At 43.1% G+C, this 26167-nt stretch overlaps 1 long non-coding RNA gene across 1 annotated transcript; it reads left to right on the top strand.

The window, feature by feature from the left end:
• Positions 1–267: 267 nt before the first annotated feature.
• Positions 268–24709, top strand: LOC140737463 (uncharacterized). Its single transcript, XR_012101161.1, has 3 exons — positions 268–394; positions 20772–20971; positions 24141–24709. It is a non-coding gene; the product is annotated as an uncharacterized lncRNA (long non-coding RNA).
• The last annotated feature ends 1458 nt before the right edge of the window (positions 24710–26167 follow it).

Genomic DNA, 26167 nt, shown 5'->3' on the forward strand with positions numbered 1-26167 from the left:
TTCTAGAGGACCAACTTTATGCTTTTGCAATCCTTTTGCTCTTAACATACCTGTAGAATCCCTTAGGATTCTCCTACACCTTGTCTGCTAGGGCAACTTCCTGGAGTCTGCAAATGAGAAAGTCAAGGATCCAATTAAACAAGAAGGTACTGAGGCCAAGGGCTTGAAGCTTATCGATTAGTATTGAGCGGATGATGGTATTGAATGCTGAGTTGTAGTTGATAAAATGCATCCTAATATTTTCATCCTTGCTGTCCAGATGTTCCAGGGACGTTCCAGAGCCAATGAGAGGACATTCGCTGCGGACCTGTTGCTCCGATAGGTAAATTGGAGTGGATCCAAGCCACTTCTCATGTTTCATTGTCAACCTTTAAGACACTTCACCACTGTGGATGTAAGTGCTACTGAATGATGGTGATTGAGGCAGGTTGCCATGTTCTTCTTAGGCACCAATATTACTGAAGCCTGCTTGAAGCAGGTGGGCACCCCAGACTACCGAAGCGAGAGGTTAAGGATCTCAGTGAAAACTCCAGCTAGTTGATCAGCACAGGCCTTTACTTGATCGAGTACACTATCTGGGCAGGATGCTTTTTGTGGGTTCGCTTTCCTGAAGGCAGCCTCAGAGACTGAAATTATGGGATCATAGGGGGCTGTGGGAGATTGTGATGGTTCCTCAGTGTTTCGATGGTTAAGGCAAGTACAGAAGTTATTGAGCTCATCTGGAAGTGAAACCCCGTTGTTGCCCATATTGCTTTAATTTAATGTTGTTCAATCCCTGACACAACTGATTCACCCATAAGATGTCTTTAGGGACCTGGACCTCTTGTAGCTTTCTTGGTCACCAGACTTAAATGCCTTTGATCTGGCCCTCAGCAGACTGCAGATCTCATGATTCATCCAGGGCTTCTGGTTGGGGAAGGCTTGGAACGATTTTGTGGGGCCACACTTGTCTAAAACTGTCTTAATAAAGTCTGTGACAACTGTGGTACATTCATCAAGCTTGTTCTGCCAAAATTTCTTGCAATGTATTGTTATTTTTCCAAAAGCAATGTATGCCAACATTTTACTCATTCTCAAGGAATGTTATAATGATGAAGTTGTTATGAATAAGGTTTAATCAGCATAAAGAAATAGGTACAAAGGGAGTACAGACCTTCTAAGCAGAGGTTCCTTCTTTAACTCTGCAAGTATGGAGAAATTAATCAGCATTTATGCGTGTCATGCAAATGATGTTTAAAATTGCAATCATGGAGGCTTTTCAATTTTTACTGCGACTTGTTTTGATGCCATAAAATACATTAAAAGAGACAGAAAATGTAGTGTGGCTTTCCGAGAAGAGAAATTAAAAAAAACCTTATGACAAGATTAGACTGATGATTTGGGGACTTACTGAGCCCAAAGTCTGCTGCTCGCATCTACACCCAGAGCACATCAGTATGATGCCAATGTACTGGCACGTTTTAGTGGCACTAAGGTCCACCTTGCTTATGGATCCCACCCACCCTGTTCACGGACTGTTTGTCCCACTCCCATCAGGGAAGAGGTTATGCAGAATCCACTCCAGGACCACCAGACTCAAAAGCAGCTATTTTCCCCAAGCAGTAAGGCTAATCAACACCTCCACCCACTAACCCACCCCTCCACACCCCCAGTAATTGCTACATCCTCTCCATAGCCCCTCAGCACCCTCCATCTCATCCCATTTACTGCCACTTTACACACACTCCACACTTCATTCTACATTGACACAGTCACGGTCCTGTGTTTTCATATTCCTCGATGGTACCTAGAAGATTTCCTCTTTTCAAGAGTCACTTTAACATTTGATTATTTCCTGTCAGAGTCACCTTATGTTCAGATACTCCTGCACCTAATGTCACTTCATGTGCATACAATCAGTCTGTATATAAGCTAATCTTTTCTTTATTGTGCTATTTACGGTTATTGTTTTTTTGTGTTGCATCGGATTTGGAGTAACAACTATTTTGTTCTTTACACTTGTGTATTGGAAATGACATCAAACAATCTTGAATCTTGACAGTTTGACAAAAATTTTGATTTACGTCTACTTTCAGCTAAGTCTGAATTTTTTGACCCTTTGCCCTTAAAACTGGAATTCCGATGAATGCGTTTGTGAAATTCGGGAAGCACAGTTCAGCAATATGCCTTACAGCACCAGTGATCAAGGTTAATTTAAACACAAAGTACACTGCAGATGCTGTGGTCAGATCAAGACGTACAAAAAGGCTGGATGAACTCAGCAGGTTGGGCAGCATCCGTTGAAAGAAGCAGTCAATGCTTTGGGTCGTGTCCTGACGAAGGGTCTCGACCCGAAACGTTGACTGCTTCTTTCAATGGATGCTGCCCGACCTGCTGAGTTCATCCAGCATTTTTGTACGTCTTGATCAGGGTTAATTTCTTGTTACTCTCTGTGAGGAGTTTGTACATTCTTCACATGACCTTCTGAGTTTCCTACAGCAGATCTAGTTTCCTTCCACATTCCAAAGACACACAGGTCAGGGTTACTCCAACCTGATGGCAAGAACATTGATTTCTCAAACTTCTGATAAATGACCCCCTTTTCCCCATTCACATTTCCCTCTCTCACCATATCTCCTTGCCTTCCCCATCACCTCTATCTGGTGCTCCTCCCTCTTACCTTTCTTCCATGATCTTCCATCATCTCCTTTCAGACTCCTCCTTCTCCAGCCCTTCATCTCTTTCACCAATCAAATTCCCAGCTCTGTATTTTAGCCCTCCCTCTCTCTCGGTTTCACCTATCACCTTGTACTTCCTCCCCTCCCTCCACTCTCTTCCTTTCTAGTCCTGAAGAAGTGTCTTGGCCTGAAACGCGGCTCTTTATTCTTTTCCATAGATGCTGCCTGATCTGCTGAGATCCTCCAGCGTTTTGTGTGTACTGTTCTGGGTTAGTAAATTGTGGGCATGCTACCTGTAAGTTGATGCAGGAAGCATTGTGACACATCCTTGGATTGTGTTGGCTGTTGATGCAAATGGCCCTCCTCACTGTAGGTTTTGATGTACCTGTGACAAATTGAGCTAATCTGTAATCTTTAATTTTAATTTACAAGCATTTTCATCTATTGGAAAGTATTAATATTTGCTTAAGATCTGATAGTTCATATGCAATGGATATTTATGCTGTCAATACTAAATATTTAATCAAATGCAATTTTGATCCAGAGTGAAGCCATCATTTTATCCTTGCTGAATTGAGGCTAATGCTATGATTAACGATCTAGATTCTAGAAAATGACTATTTTATACAAAATGTTTATGATATTTTCATAAATATCTGCTGCTACACGTATATCAAGCTGTCAGTCTGTGTTTTTAAATGAGCAGTTTGGGGTATGCATACAAGAATATTGTTTTCATTAAATTGGCAAGCATATTAATGATCACTTTCACTCAGTGGCCACTTTATTAGGTACACCTGTATTCCTGCTCCTGAATGCAAATATCTAATCAACCAATCATGTGGCCGCAACCCAATGCATAAAAGCATGTAGACATGGTCAAGAGATTCAGTTGTTGTTCAGACCAAACATCAGAATGGGGAAGAAATGTGACTTTGACTGTCGAATGATTGTTGGTGCCAGTTGAGGTGGTTCGATTATCTCTGATCTCTGGGATTTTTATGCACACCAGACTCTAGAATTTACAGAGAATGGAGCAAAAGACATAAAAACTACCAGTGAGCGGCAGTTCTGTGGGCGGAAATGCCTTTTTATATAGTGACATCAGAGGAGATTGGACAGATTCGTTCGAGCTGACAGGAAGGCAACAGTAACTCAAATAACCGTACGTTACAACAGTGGTGTGCAGAAGAGCATTTCAGAATGCACAACGTGTCGAATTTTGAAGTGGATGGGCTACACCAGCAGAAGGCCATACCAGCTTCCACTCCTGTATCTAATAAAGTGGCCCGTGGGTGTAAATGGTACAGATGAACTGGATTTGACTCAGATTTCATATCTCTGTCATATGCTTCCTTCACACATAGAGATGAGATTGAGAGAACTTCAGTGTTAGAATACTTTGAGACCTGCTGCCAGGCAAATAACCTCCTCCTCAATGTCGACAAGATAAAGGCGATGCTTATCGACCAAGAGATCGCGCAACGTTCACACACCTCTTTACTCTGGCGGCACTGAAGTGAAACTGCAAGCTCTTGGGAGTGCGTACCTCGCAGAACATCTCATGATCCCAGAATGCATCCTGCACAATCCAGAAAGCTCACTAACGTTTCACTTTCTGCAGAGGCTGAAGTGAGCTGGACTCTGCAAATCTATATTCACGTCATTTTACAAATGTGCACTTGAGAGCATCCTGGCATGTTGCATCACTGGATGGCATGGAAACTGCACGGCGGCAAATAGGAAGGCTCTACAGAGGGTAGTTACAGTTACCCAAAACATCACCAGCACCAGCCTAACTGCCATCAAGGACATATATACAGAAAGATGTTGGAAAAGGGCCAGTAACATCATGAAGGATCCCACCCACCCTGCTCATGGACTGTTTGTCCCACTCCCATTAGAGAGGAGGCTATGTAGCATTCACACCAGGTTCAAAAACAATTACTTTCCCCAAGCAGTAAGGCTGATCAACACCTCCACCCACTAACCCACCCCTCCACACCCCCAACCACCACTACTTTATCATTTCCTGTCAGAGTCACCTGATGTGCAGACACTCCTCTGCCTAGAGTAACTTCATGGACATAAATTCCATCTATGTATATAAGCTATCTTATTTATATTTGTTGTGTTTTTATTATTGATGTGTTCTTTATCTTATTGTGTTTTTTTGTGCTGCATTTGGTCTGGAGTTTTCATTCTCCTTTACACTTGTGTACTGGAAATGACATTGAACAATCCTGTATCTTGAATCTTTGGGAACCATTGCCCCTGAATAATTTCTTCCTGGTAAACATGCGCCTCCTGTCGTATTTAATTATATTTGGAGTGTGTCTGAGGGTATTTTTAGGGGTCCGCTGGAGCTTGGAGGTTGAAGACAATGTTCTGTTCTGGGGTTGGAGGACCGTAAATGTGTTTGTTTGGGTGGGTGTGTGGGCAGGAGAAAGGGGGTTTGTTTTGTTCTTGCTGCTTCGTTGCTCGCTATGTTCTGTTTTACACGATAAATTATGCCATTCGGCGGGTGGAGTCTGCTCCATTTTGTGTTCAATGTTGTTCTGCCAAGCATTGTGGGCATGCTATGTTGGCACCAGGGCGTGTGCTGACCCTTGTCCCCAGCCCATCCTTAGGCTGTGCTGGTTGTTCGTGCAAACAATGCATTTCGCTGTATGTTTCAACATTACTGTGATGAATAAATGAATCTGAAACTATTATAGAAATATAGGGGCAAGTGCTGGAACACTGCCTCCTCTGCCATTCAAATTAGGTCATAGATGGTCTAAACCTCATCCCCAATCAGCCACCAATCACAAACCTCTTGATGCTGTTACCTGAGAAACATGTAATTACCATTAAGTAAGATTTTTATTCCTTGATTTTGTTGACATTTTATTTTATTTAGAGATACAGCTGTGTAACAGACCCTTTTGACCCACTGAGCACACACCGCCCAATTACACCCATGTGACCAATTAACCAATTGCTGGGGGATGTCTGCAAGTGTCGTCACGCTTCCTGCACCAGCATAGCAAGCCCACATCTTACTAACCCCAACCTGTATGTCTTTGGGATGTGGAACGTGGTGACAGGGACGATGTATAAACTCCTTACAGACAGTGACAAAATTGAACTCAGGACACCGGCGCTGTAATAGCACTACTCTAAATGTGATGTCACGTGCCGCCCCTTAAGCGAGAGGTTGTTATTGCGGCACCACTCACCGACCTATCGATCCGATCTCATTCACATACATTACCCAGCAGTTAAAGCTCACAAAGTATTAGAATAAATTGGGATGTAAATGTCACAGAGTGATTAACAGACTCAAGACAGGGCATGAAATCTAAATGGTGAACCATATCGGATCAGAATCAGAATCAGGTTTAGTATCACTGGCACACTGTACGTCATGAGATTTGTTGCTTTGTGGCAGCAGTACATTTTTCATTGTTCAAGGGTCCATTGTCTATTCAGAAAGCTGATGGCAGAGGGAAAGTTTTGCGTAATAACAAAACTATAAATTACAATATTGACTGGGACTCCCATAATGTAAAAGGACCTGATGGGAAAGGGTTTGTCAAATGAGTTCAGGGAAGTTTCCTTAATCAATACATACAAGTCCGAACTGCAGAGTACACCTGTTATTAGGGAATGAGACAGGGCAGGTGACAGAAGGTTGTGTCGTGGAACACTTTGCCTCTAGTGATCCTAGTGCTGCTAGTTCCAAGGTAATTATGGAAAAGGATGGATCTGGTCATCAGGCTGAGATTCTAAGTTGGAGATAGACCAATTTTGACAGCATCACGAAGGATCTGGCAGGTATGGACTGAGACAAGTTGTTTTCTGGCAAAGGTGTACTTGGTAAGTGTACTTGGTAAATTTCAAAAGTGAAATTTTGAGAACACAGTTTATTTATGTTCCTATCAGAAAAAAAGGCAAGGATAACAAGTTTAGGGAACTTTGGTTTCTGAGAGATATTAAACCCCTGGTTAAGAAAAGAAGGGGGTGCATAGCAGGTGTAGGCAGGCAGGAACAAATGAAGAGTATAAGAAATGCAAGAGGACAGTTAAGAAGGAAACCAGGATGGTTAAAAGAAGTTATGAGGCTGCTTTAGCAGGCAAGATGAAGGAGAATACCAAGGGCTTTTACAGATAGATTATGAGCAAAAGGATAGCAGGGGATAAAATTAGTCTTTTGGACAGTCAATGGTGATCTATGCATGGAACTGAAAGAGAAGGGGAGATCTTAAATTAATTTTTGCATCTATATTTACTTGGGAGATGGACACAGAATCCATAGAGTGGGGTAAGATTGTAGTGAGGTCATGGACCCTATACAAATTACAGAGGAAGAGGTGTTTGCTGTGTGGAGGAAAATTAGAATGGAAAATGAGATGTCCTCCTTCTTCAAAGAAAGGGGCTTTCCTTTCTTCACCATCAGTGCTGCCCTCACCCGCATCTCTTCTACTTCTCGCATGTCTGCCTTCATCTCATCCTCCCGACATCCCACCAAATGCCTCATCTTCATCTATCACCCCACTAGCCTCCACTTCCAGCAGATAATTCTCTACAACTTCTACTATCTCCAATGGGATCCCACCACCAAGCACATCTTTCCCTTTCCTCAGGAATTGCTCCCTACTTTCTCCATCTGTCCCTCCCCACTGATCTCCCTCCTGGTACAAGCAGAACAAGTGCCATACCTCCCGCTACACCTCCTTCCTCACTACTATCCAGGGCCCCAAACAGTCCTTCCAGGTGAGGCAACACTTCACCTGTGAGTCTGTTGAGGTCATCTACTGTATCTGGTGCTCCTGGTGTGACCTCTCGCATATTGGTGAGACCCGATGTAGATTGGGAGACCACTTCACTAAGCATCTACGCTCCGTCCACCAGAAAATGCAGGATCTCCCAGTGGACACCATTTTCAATTCTACCTCCCATTCCCATTCTGACATGTCAGTCCATGACCTCCTCTACTGCTGTGATGAGGCTTCATTCAGGTTGGAGGAGGAACACCTTATATTGCGTTTCGGTAGCCTCTAACCTCATGGCATGAACATCGATTTCTTGAACTTCACCATTCCTCATTTCCATTTCTCTCTTTACCTCATCTCCTTATCTGCCCATAGCTTCCATCTGATGCTTCTCCCCTTTCCCTTTCTACCATGGTCTTCTCTGCTATCCTATCAGATTCCCCCTTCTCCAGCCCTTTATCTCTTTCATCAATTTGCTTCCTAGTTCTTTACTCCACCTGTCCCCACTCCCGGTTTCACTTATCATCTACCATCTTGTACTTCTTCCTCCCCTCTCCCCACCTTTTTACTCTGACTTCTCATCCTTTTTTTCCAGTCCTGATGAAGGCTCTCAGACCAAAACATCGACTATTTACTCTTTTCTATAGATGCTGCATAGCCTGCAGATTTCCTCCAGCATTTTGTGTGTGTAACTGTTTAGTATATTTCCTAGTGGTCACAGTATGTATATGCAGTTGTTCAGACTGCCCCCTAGTGGTCAGTGTATGCATATGTAGCTGTTCAGTGCTCCCCCTGGTGTTCACACTGTGTATATGTAGCAGTTCAGTATTCACCCCGCCCCAGTGCTCACTGGTCACAGCATGCATATGAAGCAAGTCAGTGTTCCCCCGCCCCAGTGACAGCATGCATATGCAGTTGTTCAGTGTATTCTTGAGTGAGTACTATTGTATGTTTATGGAAGCTTCTCTTGGTATTGCATTGTTTGTATAGGTTCTGTCTGATTGGTTGACTCTAATGTGTAAATTTGAATGGAATGTTTCTAATCTCTGGAATGAAAAACACTGACAACATCGCTCCATCATCTTTGCTTCTTCTCCCTTCTGCTACAAGCCTCTGCTCTGTTCCAATTCTCTTTGTTATCCCTGTGCTCAATAAAATGATTGTGAAGCCACAGGTTTTGTGCCTCTTTCTGGAGTTCCGAAAGAACTTTGAATCAAAAACATTGCAATCCAACAGAGTGGATCACGTAAGAGGTTCCATACAGTCTGTAGAAGGGAGGGAGAAATTGAATGAGAAGCTGGTCCTAATGAAGCCAGAATAAAATTAACACAGAGGCTGTCCTGAAGTGAGAAGCTTCCTGAATAATCTCACACCACAGATGTTGCAGATGTTAATGAGGTAGATTTAGGAGCTAACGTTGTTTCCAAGGGAGCTGCTGACACTCCTTATGATGCGTTGGATGTTTCATCATTTCCCAAGTGTACTGAAGTAACCACCTTGCGCCATCCCGACACACGCCTCTAATGCAGTAACTGTAATTCAACTGCATAAAAAACCATCCCTGGAATCAGGTTTATTATTGCTGACATAATGTATGTTGCAAAATTTGTTGTTTTGTAGTAGCAGTACAGTACAATAATATAAAAACTATAAATTGTAATGAGAAATATATAAAAAATAAAATGTTGTGCAAAAGGAGAGAAAAATAGTGAGATAGTGATCATGGATCATTGTCCATGCAGAGAGATATGACGGAGCGGGGGAGGAAGCTTTTCCCCAAAACATTGAGTGTGTCTTCAGGCTCCTGTACCTCCTCCTTGAAGGTAACAATGAGAAGAGGGCTTGTCCTGGGTGGTGGGGGTCCCTCATGAAGAATGCTGCCTTCTGATGTTGGAATTGGCTGAGCTTACAACCCTTGGCAGCTTTTTCCAATCCTGTGGTGTAATCGTTAGAATGCTCTCCACGGTACATCTGTAGAAATTTGCTCGTTTTTGGTGACATACCAAATCTCCTCCAACTAATGAAATAAACCTGCAGGGGTCCCTCTTACTTACTAATGTTGAGTGAAACTGGGTATTAAACAGAAGGGCGTAGCTATTTTTTGTCTCGAAATTGAGATAATTTCATAAAAATACTGTTTGTTCCACCCCCAGCAGGGAGCAGGCTATGCAGCATCCGCACCAGGACCACCAGACTCACAAGCGGTTGTTTCTCCCAAAGTCGTTAGGCTGATCAACACCTCCACCCATTAATCCACTCTCCCACCACCATACACATCACCTAGCATCACCTTATGTACATACAATCTGTCTATATGTATGATACTTACTGCTGCATTGTATTTTGAAGGATTGCTTTTATATTTTCATACTGTGTAAAAGTCTGAGGCACATGGATAGGTGTTTCAGACTTTTGACAGTATTGTAGTAATTTTTTGTATTGCACTGTATTGCTGCTGCAAAAAACAAATTTCCTGACATATGTGAGTGATGATAAACCTGATTCTGATCTGGGTCCCTATTGTGGACTGAGAGTGGGAAGAGGCCAGGGAGAGGAGAATCATGATTGGGAAAAGGGGAAGGAGAAGGAGGGAGTGGGAAGCACCAGAGGGACATCCTATAATTACATTCTGTAATAATTACAGAGACATTCTGTAATTTTGTGGTATCAAATGACCTTGCCTGGTGTCTCAGGGCTGGGTGTGTCTGTACTCATGCCACACCCCACCCCCAAGACCCTGGCATTCCTTCTCTGCCACCTGTCCCACAGCTCTCCATCTTAATCATTCCCAACATCCTTTGCTCCTGCCAGATTTACAAACTTGATCTTCGCACTATGTTGACAAATGCAGTGCTGTGCAAAAGTCTTAGGTGCCCTAGCCATATGTATGTGCCTAAGATTTTTTTCATAGCACTGTATATTTATTGTGTTTTTTTATGCTCTATTGGCGTCATTTTGTTCTTTACACCCCTGTACTGTACAATGATATTAAACGATCTTGAATCTTGAAAAATAGGAAGTTATATTAAGTAGCAGAGTTTAACACTTGAACTATTTCAATCAAAAACTCAAATGGCTCATGTCCTGAAGTGATGAATGATTTCAAATTTTTAATTCAAAGAGTGAAAAATGAGTCTGTAAGTCAAAAGGTGAAGGTCCTCCTTGGGGGTGATCTCCTGTAGATGCTTGCTAACTCATTGCTTGTAATCTGAGGCACACAAACACAGGTGATTTTGCAGGTGAAGGAAATTCAGAGTAACACGCACTAAATGCAGGAGGAACTCAGCAGGTCAGGCAGCACAGTTAGAAATGAATAAACGGTCAATGATTTGGGCCGAGACCCTTCATCAGGATTGGAAAGGAAGGAGGAAAATGTAGAATAAAAAGGTGAGGGGAGGGAAAGAAGAGAAAAGGTGATTGGTGAAGCTAGGTGAATGGGGGAGGGGGATGAAGTAAGAAGCTGGGTGGTGATAGGTGGGAAATGTAAAGGGCTGGGGAAGGAGGAATCTGGAAGGAGAGGAGAGTGGACAATGGGAAAAAGGGAAGGAGGAGGGGCACCGGGGGAAGTGATTGGCAGATGAAGAGAAGAGGTAAGAGGTTAGAGTGGGGACTTGGAAAAGAGAGAAGGGGAAGGAAGAGAATATTACTGGATGGTATAGAAATCAATGTTAATGCCATCAGGTTGGAAGCTACCCAAATGATATATGAGGTGTTGTTCCTCCAACTCGACAGGCTATGGACCAACATGCATTTTGTGTGTGTGCTGTAATCTTAGGTGTCCTGAGAACAACCAAAAATAAAAACTGATCTATTTTTTCTCCACAACTAACGAGCCGCCAGCAAAATTACAAGAGGTGCAGGTTTGGAAAGTATGAATGTGGGAAATGTGATTTTGTTAGCAGATCATTAATTATGGAAAAAATAATTCTGCTGATTTGCACTGAAAAAAAGGAAGTTTCTGCTGCTAACAACGGAGTTTTAAATCAACATTTTATTGACTGTCACCAGGCACCATAAAACAGAGGAACATGTGGCTCTCTTGATGAGAATTATTCTATCGACAAACACAATGTTGTTTGTTATGCTGGATTTAAACACTTTATGAAGGCAGGTATAATATTTCAGTGCACTTGAGTGTGTTGCTCTGGATTACCAGCATTTTCAGAATCTCTTGTGTCTATATTTCAATTTGCGTGGTTAGTTAATTGGTCTGCTAAATGAGGCTGTGTTTCAAATGATGAATTTGGAAATGGTATGCATAAAATAGGATTTGAAAAATACACTCAGTGGCCACTTTACTATGGACTGTACATCTGCTTATTAATGCAAATATCTAATCAGCCAATCATGTGGCAGCAACTCAATGCATGAAATCATGCAGACATGGTCAAGAGGTTCAGTTGTTGTTCAGACCAAACATCAGAATAGGGAAGAAATGTGATCTAAGTGAGTTTGACTGTCGAAAGATTGTTGGTGCCAGACAGGGTGATTTAAGTATCTCAGAAACTACTGATCTCCTGGGATTTTCACACACAGCAGTGTCTAGAATTTACAGAGAATGGTAAAAAACCCAAAAAGAACCATCCAGTGAGTGGCAGTTCTGTGAGTGAAAACACTTTGTTAATGAAAGGTCAAAGGAGAATAGCCAGACTGGTTCAAGTTGACAGGAAGGCAACAGTAAGGCATATAACAACATGTTACAACAGTGGTGTGCAGAAGCGTATCTCTCAACACATCAAGACCACATTGGGTTCCACTGCTGTACCTAGCAAAGTGGCTACGAAGTGTATGTCTCAATTCTCTCAGTTAGATAACACTGGCCAACTTTTTTGAGTGTGAAGTTTCCTCAGAAATTTAATTTGTTTATGATAGACCACTTGAAGATGAACACAAATATGATTTCAGACTACTCATATCATGTAGGAATTTGGAGAAACAAGAAATTAACTTTTATTGGAGATAATTGCATAACGGTGCTGATGCTTTGCAATAGTTCAACTAAGCTAAAAATGTTTTGTTGATGACTTTTGTTTGTACTCAGTGACTGAGGCTCCTCGCTTAAGTGTCCAACAATAATCAGCCAGCAATGTTGGATTCCAGTTGCCCTGGTATTGTTTCTCCATGACCACAATGTCCTGTTGATTCCTTTCACTGTGCTCATCACCAGCAGCGACAAGATTCGCAGGGAAGAGTCTAAATGGGAATGCAGACTAAAGTGAAACTTTAGTGGCATGTTGCACTTCATGGTTTTGTGTGCTTAAAACATGTTGTCAACCAGCTGCATGTAGTTTGTTGCTCTGTAGTTGCCAAGAAAATTTTAAACAACATCCTTGAATGCCTTCCATGTGATTTTCTCCAGTTCCATGAGGAGTTCTTTGAATTGTCTGTCATTGATTTAATCTATGGATAAAAAAAATGCCTTCCTTAATCTTGCCATCTGTTATTCTGACTTGAATTAGGAGTTGAAATAGCAAATTCAAACAAATGATGCGTGATAGGGAAATTTCATAGTGATTTTCACAAATTGTAGCCCAAAATCCATGAGATACAACCAAAAGTATTCAAGAAGCAAAACCCTTGTTGTCCAGTGTAACCGGTCTACTAGATGATATAACTTTGGAAATGGCATGCATGAAATGGTATTTGAAATAAGCTATTTGGTTGAATGGATTTACCTTTCAATGCCAGATCAGTGCACAGAGACTATTAGATTAATTAAATTCCATACAAGTACATGATCACAGCAGGGTGGTGTTTAAACAAAAGACTCATTGGAGTTTATCAGGGCTAATTGCTGTAATGACGCGAAGGTCAGATTTAAGTGCAGAGTGAATTCTAGCTGGGGTGACCTTAGCCTAAGTGTACACACACGAGGTAATGAGGAGGAAAGATCTCTGGAGAGATGTGGAATTTGTAATTAAGATGGCATAGGAAATGGGACAGAAATAAGAGCTGGGAACACAGGATGATGCTATGAAGATGACAAGATATTGATGAAACGACAAAGTGGAACATCCTTGGCCTGATTCAGTGGTGATAATAGCAGGGTGAGGAAGTTGACAAAATTACATCGAACTACAGCCGTATGTGAAGGAACAGGCCCTCCTGAGGGGTATAGATTGGGTAAATGCAAGCAGATTTGTGCACTTTATGCAGTCCTGGGTAGGTCTGTAGTCTAGAGTAGTTTTTTTTCCTGTGTTGTTTTTTTATGTAGTTCAGTCTAGTTTTTGTACTGTTTCATGTAGCACCACGGTCCTGAAAAAACGTTGTCTTGTTTTTACTGTGCACTGTACCAGCAGTTATGGTCGAAATGACAATAAAAAGTGACTTGACTTGACTTGTTTTTTCCGCTGAGGTTGGGTGAGACTACAACTGCAGGTCGTGGGTTAAGGGTTGTAATGCCCCTGGTTCACATCTTTATTGTTCTGTTGTTGGTATTTCATTTAGCAGCTCTGTGAGAGCTGTCTGTTTTGCTTTCAGCCTGTTTGGGCTATTGTTGAAGATAAGGGATGATGTGGAGTGTGTGCCATCCAATCAGCGGGAGGTTTTCTTGGTGAGGGAAAAATAAGGTTGGGTTTGAGGTTTTCTTTTGTTCGAGAGGAGATGGAGAGAGGAGACGCTAGGGAGAACCGGTTGTAGCATACGATCCAGTAGGAGATCTGTTTGTTCTAGATGATTGCGAGCGATGTTCGGAAGGTGGTGTGTACTTTCACGTTGACCGAGGGCCCAGTGTGTGAGTGACAGAGAAGTTCAAGATGAGCTCCAACTTGTGCACATTTGACTGTTTCATTAGAATGGGCCCTTTCCTTTTTGTTATTCTTTTCTGACCCTTTAGTTAAGATTCATAAATATAATTCCTTGAATCGTATGCAGTGTACTGTCTGTTATTTTGTGGCATTAATTAGTAACAGAGTAGCAAATCACCCAGCGTTCACACAAACCGGGGTTTGGGGTGGGATCAAGCGCGCCTCAATCTCATGAGTTTGGTGGGACCGGAGGTTGTCTTCCCGAGACTTATGCAGCCAATGAAACTGGGGTATTTCAGGGTGAAAGGTGAAATGAAATGTTTAAGTGGAATGTGAGGGGGAGTTTCTTCATTCACTTTATTGAATGTAATGTGTTTAATTGCATAATGGTGCTGATGCTTTGCAATAGTTCAACTAAGCTAAAAATGTTTTGTTGATGGCCACTGGGAGATCCTGCTTTCTCTGGTGGACAGAGCATAGGTGTTCAGTGAAATGGTCTCCCAGTCTGTGTCGGGTCTCACCAATATATAAAAGGCTGCACTGGGAGCACCGGACGCAGTATACCACACCAGCCGACACACAGGTGAAGTGTCTGCCAGAGAAAGCAGGATCTCCCAGTGGCCACACATTTTAATTCCACGTCCCATTCCCATTCTGATATGTCTATCCATGGCCTCCTTTTCTGTCAAGATGAAGCCACACTCAGGTTGGAGGAACAACACCTTATATTTCATCTGGATAGCCTCCAACCTGATGGCATGAACATTGATTTCTCTAACTACCATTAATGCCTCTCCTACCCTTCTTACCCCATCCCTGATGTATTTATTCCCTCCCTTCTTTTTTTTTCTCTCAGCCCATCACTCTTTGCCTGTTCTCCATCTCCCTCTGGTGCTCCCCTCCCCCTTTCTTTCTCCCTAGGCCTCCCGTCCCATGATCCTTTCCCTTCTCCAGCTCTGTATCCCTTTTGCCAATCACCTTTCCAGCTCTTAGCTTCACCCCACCCCCTTCTGTCTTCTCCCATCATTTCAGATTTCCCCCTCCCCCTCCTACTTTCAAATCTCTTACTATCTTTCCTCCCAATTAGTCCTGACGAAGGGTCTTGGCCCGAAACGTCAATAGTGCTTCTCCCTATAGATGCTGCCTGGCCTGCTGTGTTCCACCAGCATTTTGTGTGTGCTGGCGTAACTGAGTCAGGTTTGTAGGCCTCCTTTTGCTCGCACACGCTTTTTCAGTTCTGCCCACAAATTTTCTATCAGATTGAGGACTGGGCTTTGTGATGGCCACTACAGTACCTTGACTTTGTTCTCCTTAAGCAATTTTGCCACAACTTTGGAGGTATGCTTGGGGTCATCGTCCATTTGGAAGACCCATTTGCGACTGAACTTTAACTTCCTGGCTGATGTCTTGATATGTTGCTTCAATATATCCACATTCCTTCCTCATTATGCCGTCTATTTTGTGAAGTGCACCAGTCCTTCCTGCAGCAAAGCACCCCCACGACATGACGCTGCCACCCCCATGCTACATTGTTGGGATGGTGCTTTTCGGCTTGCAAGCCTCACCCTTTTCCCTCCAAAGGTAACGATGGTCATTATGGCCAAACAGTTCAATTTTTGTTTCATCAGACCAGAGGACATTTCTCCAAAAAGTAAGATCTTTGTCCCCATGTGCACTTGCAAACTGTAGTCTGGCTTTTTTATGGCAGTTTTGGAGTGGTGGCTTCTTCCTTGCTGAGCAGCCTTTCAGGTTATGTTGATATAGGACTCGTTTTACTGTGGTTATAGATACTTGTCTACCTGTTTCCTCCAGCATCTTCACAAGGTCCTTTGCTGTTGTTCTGGGATTGATTTGCACTTCTCGCACCAAAGTACGTTCATCTCTAGGAGACAGAATGCGTCTCCTTGCGGCTGCGTGGTCCCATGGTGTTTATACATGTTACTATTATTTGTACAGATGAACGTGGTACCTTCAGGCGTTTGGAAATTGCTCCCAAGGATGAACCAGAATTTTGGATGTCCACAATTTCTTTTTCTGAGGTCTTGGCTGATTTCTTTTGATTTTGTTTGTAAACTTCTCACCCACTGGAATTATGATATAGTCAATTAAAAGTGAAATAATCTGTCTCTAAACAATTGTTGGAAAAATTACTCGTGTCATGCACAAAGTAGATGTCCTCAACGTCTTGCCAAAGCTATAGTTTGCTAATATGAAATCTGTGGAGTGGTTAAACAATGAGTTTTAATGACTTCAACCTAAGTGTATGTAAACTTCTGAATTCCACTGTATTAATCAGTCTGATGGCCTGGTGGAAGAAGCTGTCCCAGAGCCTGTTGGTCCTGGCTTTTATGCTGCGGTACCATTTCCCAGATGGTAGCAGCTGGAATAGATTGTGATTGGGGTGACTCGGGTCCCCAATGGTCCCACGGGCCCTTTTCTCACACCTGTCTTTGTAAATATTCTGAATAGTGGGAAGTCACATCCACAGATACGCTGGGCTGTCCGCTCCACTCTCTGCAGAGCCCTGTAACTGAGGGAAGCACAGTTTCCATACCAGGCAGTGATGCATCCAGTCAGGATGCTCTCAATTGTGCCCCTGTAGAAAGTTCTTAGAATTTGGGGGCCCACACCAAACTTCTTCAACCGTCTGAGGAGAAAGAGGCATTGTTGTACCTTTCTCACCACACAGCCGGTATGTACAGACCACGTGAGATCCTCGGTGATGTGGATGCCGAGGAACTTAAGCTGTTCATCCTCTCAACCCCAGAACCATTGATGTCAATAGGGGTTAGCCTGTCTCCATTCCTCCTGTAATCCACAACCAGCTCCTTTGTTTTTGTGACATTGAGGAAAGGTTGTTTCCTTGACACCACTGTGTCAGGGTGATGACTTCTTCTCTGTAGGCTGCCTCGTTATTATTTGAGATTATGCCAATCAGTGTAGCATCATCAGATTCAGATTCAGATTCAGTTTATTGTCATTTAGAAACCACAAATGCAATGCAGTTAAAAAATGAGACAACGTTCCTCCAGAATGATATCACAAAAGCATATGACAAAACAGACTACACTAGAAAATCCACATAATGTTTGGCAATCCCCAATCCAGAGTCTGGAGAGGCTGCTGCGTATTAATATCACTCTACCGTCTTAGCGCGTTCCCCGGAAAGGAGCTCCAAATCCACCAGACAAAAACAAGACCAAAAACTAAAGCTACAAGACCTGCACAAAACCACATAGTTACAACATATAGTTATAACAGTGCAAACAATAGCATAATTGATAAAAAAACAGACTATGGACACAGTAAAAATAGTTCAAAGATGTTAAAGGACTATAAGTTCAAAAGAAATCACCACACAGTTTCCACAAGTCCCTAGGGTCCCGACAGACTCGCCATCCCACGCTGATGGCAGAAGGGAATACCCCCACTATGGACTTCCACGGCGCCGCCCGACTCAGCCTTGCAGATGCAGCACACAACAAAAGCTCCGTCGAACCCAGCCTCGCAGACGCAGCACACATCGACAGCGACCTGACTGCAGCGGACTCCGAGTCCGTCGAACCTCTGAGCCGACGACCATCCCCTCCGGCACAGCTTCTCCGAGCACCATCCCCTGCCGAGCATATTAAGACGGCCCCACCAACGGCCATCGGCAACGCGACCCCGAGGACTGGGGGCCTGTTCTTCCCAGCAGAGTCCCAGACCTCACAGCAGCAGCAGCAACAAAGAAGGTCTTCCTGGAGATTTCCCGATGTTCCTCCATGCTCCCACGCCCGTTTCCAATTGATTATGATTGCGCATGGCACCCCACTTCACAAATAACAGATAATCAGGTCCGGAGTGGCCGCTGCAAGCTGCGTCGCGCCGCCATCTTGGAAATTTATTTAGCAGATTGGAGCTGTGGGTGGCGACACAGTCATGGGTATATAGGGAGTAAAGGAAGGGGTTTAGTACACAGTCCTGAGGGACACCTGTGTTGAGGGTCAGAGGGACAGAGGTGAGGGAGCCCACTCTTACCATCTGCCAGGGATCTGTCAGGAAGTCCAGGATCCAGCTACAGAAGGCAGAGTGAAGGCCAAGGTTTCTGAGCTTCTTGTTGAGCCTAGAGGGATTTATGGCGTTGAATGCTGAACTGTAGTCCAAGAACAGCATTCGCACATAAGCATCCTTCTTATCCAGATGTGTAAGGTCTGTGTGTAGAGCTGTGGCTAATGCATCATCTGTCGATCAGTTGTGTTGGTAGGCAAATTGTAGGGGGTCCAGTTTGGGTGGTAGCATGCTGCAGATGTAGCCCTTGAGCATCCTCTGAAAGAATTTGCTTATTATTGAGGTGAGTGCGACTGGACGCCAGTCATTCAGATATGTTACCTTGGTCTTTTTAGGTGCAGGGACAATGGTGGATGTTTGAAGCAGGAGGGCACTCTACACTGGGAGAGGGAGAGATTAAAAATGTCTATAAACACAACTGCCAGTTGTGCCGTGCACATCCTGAGGACTTGCCCTGGGCTGCCGCCCAGTCCCGCGGCCTTGTGACTGTCCACTCGTTGGAAGCACCTGTGTACTTTGGCTTCAGAGATGAACAACCTGCCGGTTGCCTCAGGGCTCAGTATTGGTGACATCGAATCGAGTTTAAGAAACGATTTAGCTCCTCTGAGAGAGAGGTAGCGATGTTGAAAACTCCACTGCATTTAGCTTTGAAGTCTGCGACGGTGTGCAGACCTTGGCATAGGCTGTGTGTGTTGTTGGAAAGTTGAGTCTGAATCTTGTCTCTGCATTGTTGTTTTGCTACCTAGATGACTTTGTGCAGGTATGGGATTGGGACAAACAGTCTACATACATGGTGGCACACAAAATGCTGGAGGAACTCAGCAGGCCAGGCAGCATCTATGGAGAAGAGTACAGTCAGCATTTCAGGTTGAGCCCTTTCATATGTGTGGTGGGTGGGATTTTTCATGATGTTACTGCTCTTTTCCCGGTACCTTTCTGACAGGTGCCAGTGGTGCAATGGGAAGTTTTAGCTACCTATTGTAGAGGTAGTTTCTCCAAGAGGACCTCAGCCTTGTTGTGGTTTGGAGGCTTGCGTGTCTCAATAACCCAGAAAGCTATGTTGCTGAAAACACTCGGTCTCTCTGGTCACTGTGGACTTGGTCGTGGATGGTGTCATGGGAACAAAGGGAGCAGTGATGCTTGGCTTCGTGGCTGTGAACTCACTTTCCTGAACTTTAGTTCTGGATTTTATTTCTTTACTTTTTATTTTTGGGACGATCTGTTCTTTTTTTTGCATATTGGGTATTTGATGTTCTTCTTTTTAATGGGTTCTGTTGGGTTTCTTTGTTTTGTGGCCGCCTGTAAGGAGACAAATCTCAAGGATGTAAATGGTATATTTATTTTGATAATAAATGTGCGTTGAACTTTGAAATTTTGAAGTGGGTCCAGGTGCACACTTTAGATAGGTATTTATAACTAAGTGTAATGTGAAGGCCTCAAAAAGGATCACAACCATGTCGTTGTTTGGAGGCTTTCATGCCTCAATGACCTGGAGATCTAGGTTGGCTGGAGTCGGGCTTTATGCTTTGGCTCTTGGTAGGGTCACCCATCCAAACAGGTCAAAGGGCAGAGGCCAGACTAAGAATGGTCCACTGGTCCTCCGGGTTTGGGGGTTCAGCTCAGGGGTAACAACCCTGACTGGTAAAACAAAGTTGTTATGGAAACAGCAAAGAAGTTTCCTTCTACATCTATTCCTGAGTCTCCACCTGGGAGTTGTATTACTGACAGCAGTGAAACCAAGAGGAACCTACTGACATGATGAAGGAAGCCCTGAACACCGGCAGAGATGGAGGACCTTCATTGCTGCCTTAAAAGTCAGCAGTAGAAGAGGCAGTAAGTATGTAGAGCTAGTTAAATCAGTCTGTTTCCAATTGGGCATTCATGTGTTTCCAGAAATGCTGACATTTATTTATAGAAAAGCTACCTATCAACATTCATTTCTAAATGTTTTGTTCTTTGCAAATTAAATGGGGTAGTTTTATGAAAACAGTCTTTATCTATACACACATAATAATAATGTTCTGCTTTAATCTGGAGAAACTGCCTTTGCTGTGCAGTTCCTGGGAGAACATGTTCAAATTATTTTTGATCGGATTTCCAGTAGTGAATTAGGAGAAGTTCAAATGAAATGTAAAGTGTAATTTAAATATATCTCCTCAATTTTTTCAACTCAAAACATTAGAATAAATGCCATCTATGATATTTATGGCATTGAATCAAAGATTAGCAAGCAGTTTCCTCAGAAAGCTTAGGTACGCAGTAACAGCTATTACCCGATAACCATTGGATCCTGAGCCAGAGTGGATAACTTCACTCACATCAACACTGAGCTGATTCCACAACCTCTGGACTCACTTTCAAGGACTCTACAATTCATGTTCTCAGTGTTATTATTTTGTATTTGCATGAATTGTCTTCTACGACATACAGTCACTCTCAAGGTCTCTTTACAACTCATGTTCTCAGTATTTTTTCATTTGAACAGTTTGTCATTGATAGTCCATCTTTCTTTGTGTGTAGATTTTCATTGATTCCTTTGTATTGTTCTCTTTTACTATGAAGGCTTGCAAGAAAATGACTCTCGGAGCTGTATATGGTGACATATACATACTAGGACAATAAATTTACTTGGAACTTCGAAGTTTATCTTACAGATGATGAGCTGCTAGAGTCAAAGAGCGCCACAGCACATAAACACACCTTCGGCTTGTCCAGATAGGCCAACCTTTTTCCTACCTAGTCCCATCTACCTGCTCCTGTAGGTAAGTGACTAGAACTTCATGTAATAACCCAAATTTTGGTTTATCAATGTCTGGTACAATTTCAACATAACATCCCAACTCCTGCATTCAATACTCTGACTTTAAAAAGCCAATTTGCCAAGAGCTTTCTTTACAATCTTATCTACACGTGATGCACTCTAGATAGGGTGGAGTGAGTGTTGAACGAGCTGCCAGAAGAAGCGATGGATGAGGGTTCATAGCAATACTTAAGAGAAGTTTGGATAAGACCATAAGACCATAGATATATGAGCAAAATCTGGCCATTTAGCTCCTTGCATTTGTTCCACCATTTGATCATGGCTGATCCAATTTTCCTGTCAGCCTCAATCTCCTGCCTTCTCCCCGTACCCTTCATGCCCTGACCAATCAAGAACCTAGCAACCTCTGTCTAAAATAAACGTGAAGGCTTGGCCTCCACAGCTGCCTGTGGCAAAGAATACCACAGATTCACCACTCTGGCAAAAAAAATCTCCTCATCTCTTTTCTAAAATGATGCCCCTCTATTCTGAGGCTGTGTCCTCTGGTCTTAGGCTCTTCCACCATTGGAAACATCCTCTCCACATCCACTCTATCAAGGCCTTTCACCACTGGATAGGTTTCAATGGGTTCACCTTCATTCTTCTGAATTCGAGTGAATACAGGCCCAGAGGAAACCTCTGTTGAACCCTCCCCAGTTTCAGCACATCCTTTCTAAGGCAAGTGGCCCAATCCTGTTCAGTTTACTCCATGAGGGCTCACCAGTGCTTTATAAAGTCTCAACATTACATCCTTGCTTTTATATTTCAGTCCTCTTGAAATGAATGCGAACATCACATTTGTCTTCCTCACCACCAACTTGATCTGCAAGTTAACCTTTACAGTATTTTTGGATTTTCTCCCATTTAGAAAATAGTCTGCACATTTATTTCTTCTAACAAAGTGCATGACCATGCATTTTCCAATGTTGCATTTCATTTCCATTTTCTTGTCCATTCTCCTAAACTGTCTAAGTCCTTCTGCAGCCTACCTGTTTCCTCAACGTTACCTACTCCTCCACCATTCTTCATATCATTTGCAAACTTGGCAACAAAGGCATCTATTCCATCATTTAAATCATTGATATACAGCATAAAAAGAGGCGGTCCCAACACTGACCCCTGCAGAACACCACTAGTCACTAACAACCAACCAGAAAAGGATCCTTTTATTCCCACTCATTGCCTCCTACCAATCAGCCAATGTTCTACCCATGTCAGTAACTTTCCTGTAATACCATGGGCTTGTAACTTGTTAAACAGCCTCATGCACGGCACCTTGTCAAAGGCTTTCTGAAAATCCAAATATACAACATCCACTACATCCCCTTTATTTATCCTACTTGTAATTTCCTCAAAGTATTCCAACAGGTTTGTTAGGCAAGATTTTCCCTGAAGGAAACCATGCTGACTTTGTCCTACATGATGAAATTGACAGATGCTGGAAATTCAAGCAACACACACAAAATGCTGGTGGAACGCAGCAGGCCAGGCAGCATCTATAAGGAGAAGCGCTGTTGACATTTCGGGCCGAGACCCTTCGTCAGGACTAACTGGGAGGAAAGATAGTAAGAGATTTGAAAGTAGGAGGGGGAGGGGAAAATGCGAAATGAGAGGAGAAGACTGGAGGGGGTGGGGTGAAGCTGAGAGCCAGACAGGTGATTGGTAAAAGGGATACAGAGCTGGAGAAGGGAAAGGATCATGGGATGGGAGGCCTAGGGAGAAAGAAAGGTGGAGGGGAGCACCAGAGGAAGATGGAGAACAGGCAGAGTGATGGGCAGAGAGAGAAAAAAAAGGAGGGGGGAGAAAGACTAAATATATCAGGGATGGGGTAAGAAGGGGAGGAGGGGCATTAATAGAAGTTAGAGAAGTCAATGTTCATGCCATCAGGTTGGAGCCTGTGGAGGTCGAGAATGTGCATCGGCTCTTGTAGGCAGGTCTCTGTGCCCCTTCAGTTGTGTTGGTTGTTAACACAAAAGATGCATTTCACTGTATGGTTTGATATACAGATGTATCCCAGACAAGCCCTTATTTTGGATGCCACAGTAGTGTCATGGTTAGCACGACATTATTACACCGTGGGATGTTCAGGAGTTCTGGGTTCAACTCCAGCGCTGTCTGTATGCTCTCCCCATGGAATGGATGAGCTTTCTCCGAGCGTTCTGCTTTCCTCCCATAGTCCAAGGACATACCGGATGGGTTAGCTGGTCATTGTAAATTCATTTAGTCCAATGATTAGGTTAGGGTTAAATTGGGGTTGTCAGGGTTTGCTGGGGCAGCATGGCTCAAAGGGCATACTCAACAATGTATTTCTAAGATAAATAAATAAATAAAAAGACCCTTGAATCTTGAAAAGTGAATTGTGAAAAGCAGGAGGAAGACCCATCCATAAACAAACAGGCTAGAACAAGTTTTCATAAATGAGACACAATCAGTCAAGAATCATGGCTTGATACCTTATTTATCCACCCCAATGCTTTGGATCACTCTGCTATTTCGCCACTAAACCCCCATTCTATCTACATTATCTCATCAGTAATCAGGACTGATGTGGTTTCTCCCCCTCCCCTTCTCTCTTTTTGCACTCTTTCCTCTCCTCCTCATCTCCCTGGTGTCTCTCCTCATTTCACACATGGTCCACTGCCCTCTCCTATCAGATTCCTTCTTCTTCTTCAGCCCTTTATCTCTTTCCACCTATCATCTTCCAGGTTCTTACTTAGTTCCCCCCCACCCCACCCACGCACCTGGCTTCACCTATCACTTTCTACCTTGTACTCCTTCCTCTCCCCCCACCTTTTTATTCTAGATTCTTCCCCCTTCCTTTCCAGTCCTGTGAACAGTCTCAATTTGAATCATCAACTGATTATTTCTTTCATAGTTGCTGCCTGAACTGCTGAGTTCCTCCAGCATGTTGTGTGTGTTGCTCTGGATTCCCAGTATCTGCAGAATCTCTTGTGATTATTAGTTGTTAATGACCCATCAGGGAAAGGCAGAAGTCAAACAAGTGTAAGGAGACAATACGGAAACAACCATCAACTAAAAGGAGGCAGAGCTAAAGATGGCCCCAGTGGGCTACTTCTCTCAGCAAAACAGTCTAAATTCTTTTTCTAATTCCTCTTTTTTTCCTTTTCAAGGCGGCTGGGGTCCTGTTGAAGTTCATAATCTACAGCTGCACTCAAACTGCGATTCTGCATGGCGACGAGTTTCCATTCTTGGATCTTGCCGATTGCCTGCATTTTTGATATCTCCGGAGGCGGGCTGGAAGACAGGTCTTTGAGGTGCGGCCTAGTGCAGCCCTGTAAACTCGATTTCTTGCCGGTGTTGCAAACTGAAGTGCCGTGGGGAACTAGAACATCGAGACAGCAAGTGTCCGAGGCCTCTGCACTCGCGTGATCACTCTCCCTCTCTCTCTCAATGAGTGAGTGAGAGTGACGGCGATTCGTGAGTCAGGGGACACTCAATAAAGGCAGTGCTACAGACTGTACCATTGAAACAACGGTTACTGGTCTCCCCACTCGCTGTGGAAGGAGTGATATCTCTCTCCCTTAGTGAGAGATGTCAAACTGTTTGGATGAACAGCAGCTTTGACGGACTTAGACCATGATCTCTCTTTGGGGGCTTTGCTGTTGGTTGCGTGGGGGGTGGTGGGAGTGCTGATACTTTCTGGTAGAATAAGTGGGGAGAACGTGAAGGGGAAGGGTTGATGCTGCTTGTGTGAGGGAGGGGGGCATGGGACTTCGGGGTTTTTTTTGGTAATTCATTCTTTGGGGTTTTTCTTCTGTTTTGAAGATGTCTGTGGAGAGTAAGAATTTCAGGTTGTTCTTTAAACTGTATATATTCTCTGTTATTAAATGGAACCATTGAACCACTGAACAGTTATATGTGTGTGTTTTTGGCTACTGTATGAAGACATTTTTTGTGATAATGTTTCACATAATGTGTTCCCAAGTCTTTTAAGCATCGACAATACAATCCTTAGAACTCTGGATGAAAGTGTACAAGACGTTAGCAATCTGCTGTGAATCTCCCAAATGACATAAGTAACCTTTCATTTTAATTGTTCGCTAAATATAACACCAGCACTCTGCTGAGCTGAGTCAATTCCGGCACACAATTTACCCTGAGTCCAAATGACAAAAATTTGCTGCCTTTGGCTGTTCTTCGCCTCCGCATTTGATGCAGTTTCATTGAATTTTAGAGACTAATTATACCACTTGCCATATTGCCCATGCCTCCCTCCACAGTCCACTTCCATTTCACTCTTCCCAACGTTCTTACGTGCGCTGTCGTAGGAAAGCAACATCCATCTTCGAGGACCCCCACCACCCAGGTCATGCTCTCTTCTCACTGCTGCCATCAGGAAGAAGGTACAGGAGTTTCAGGACCCACACCACCAGGTTCAGGAACAATTATTACTCCTCAACCATCAGGCTCTTGAACCAGGGGAGATAACTTCACTCATCCCACACTGAACTGTTCCCAGAACCTATGGACTCACTTTCATCTCATGTTCTTGATATTTATTGCTTATTTATTTATTGTTATTATTATTTTGTTTCTTTTTTCTTTTTGTATTTGCATATTTTGTTGTCTTTTCCACATTGGTTATTTGGCCATCTTGTTATGTGCAGTTTTTTCATTGACTCTATGGTCTTTCTTTGTAATTACTGTGAACACCCACAAGAAAATTATATGGTTGTATATGGTGACATATACAGAATGTATTTTGGTTATAAATTTATATTGATCTTTGAACTTTTTACCTATCCTGCTTGTTCAAAATTCAAAGTAAATTTATTAAGAAAGTACATATATGTCAGCTTATACAACCCAGAGATTTGTTTTCTTGTGGGCATACTCAAATAATACATAGAATAATAACCTTAACAGAATAAATGAAAGACAGCACCAAATGGGCATTCAACCAGTATTCCAAAGACAACAAACTGTGCAAAGAGAAAAAGAAAGGATAATAATAATAAATAAGTAAGTAATAAATATCGAGACCATGAGATGAAGAGTTGTTGAAAGTGAGTCCATAGGTTGTGGGAACATTTCAATGATGGGACAAGTGAAGTTGAGTGGCTATTCCCTTTGGTTCAAGAAACTGATGATTGAGGGGTAATACCTGTTCCTGAACCTGGTGGTGTGGGTCCTGAGA

This window comes from Hemitrygon akajei, chromosome 13, assembly GCF_048418815.1.
Source record: "Hemitrygon akajei chromosome 13, sHemAka1.3, whole genome shotgun sequence".
Classification (NCBI taxonomy): Eukaryota; Metazoa; Chordata; class Chondrichthyes; order Myliobatiformes; family Dasyatidae; genus Hemitrygon; species Hemitrygon akajei.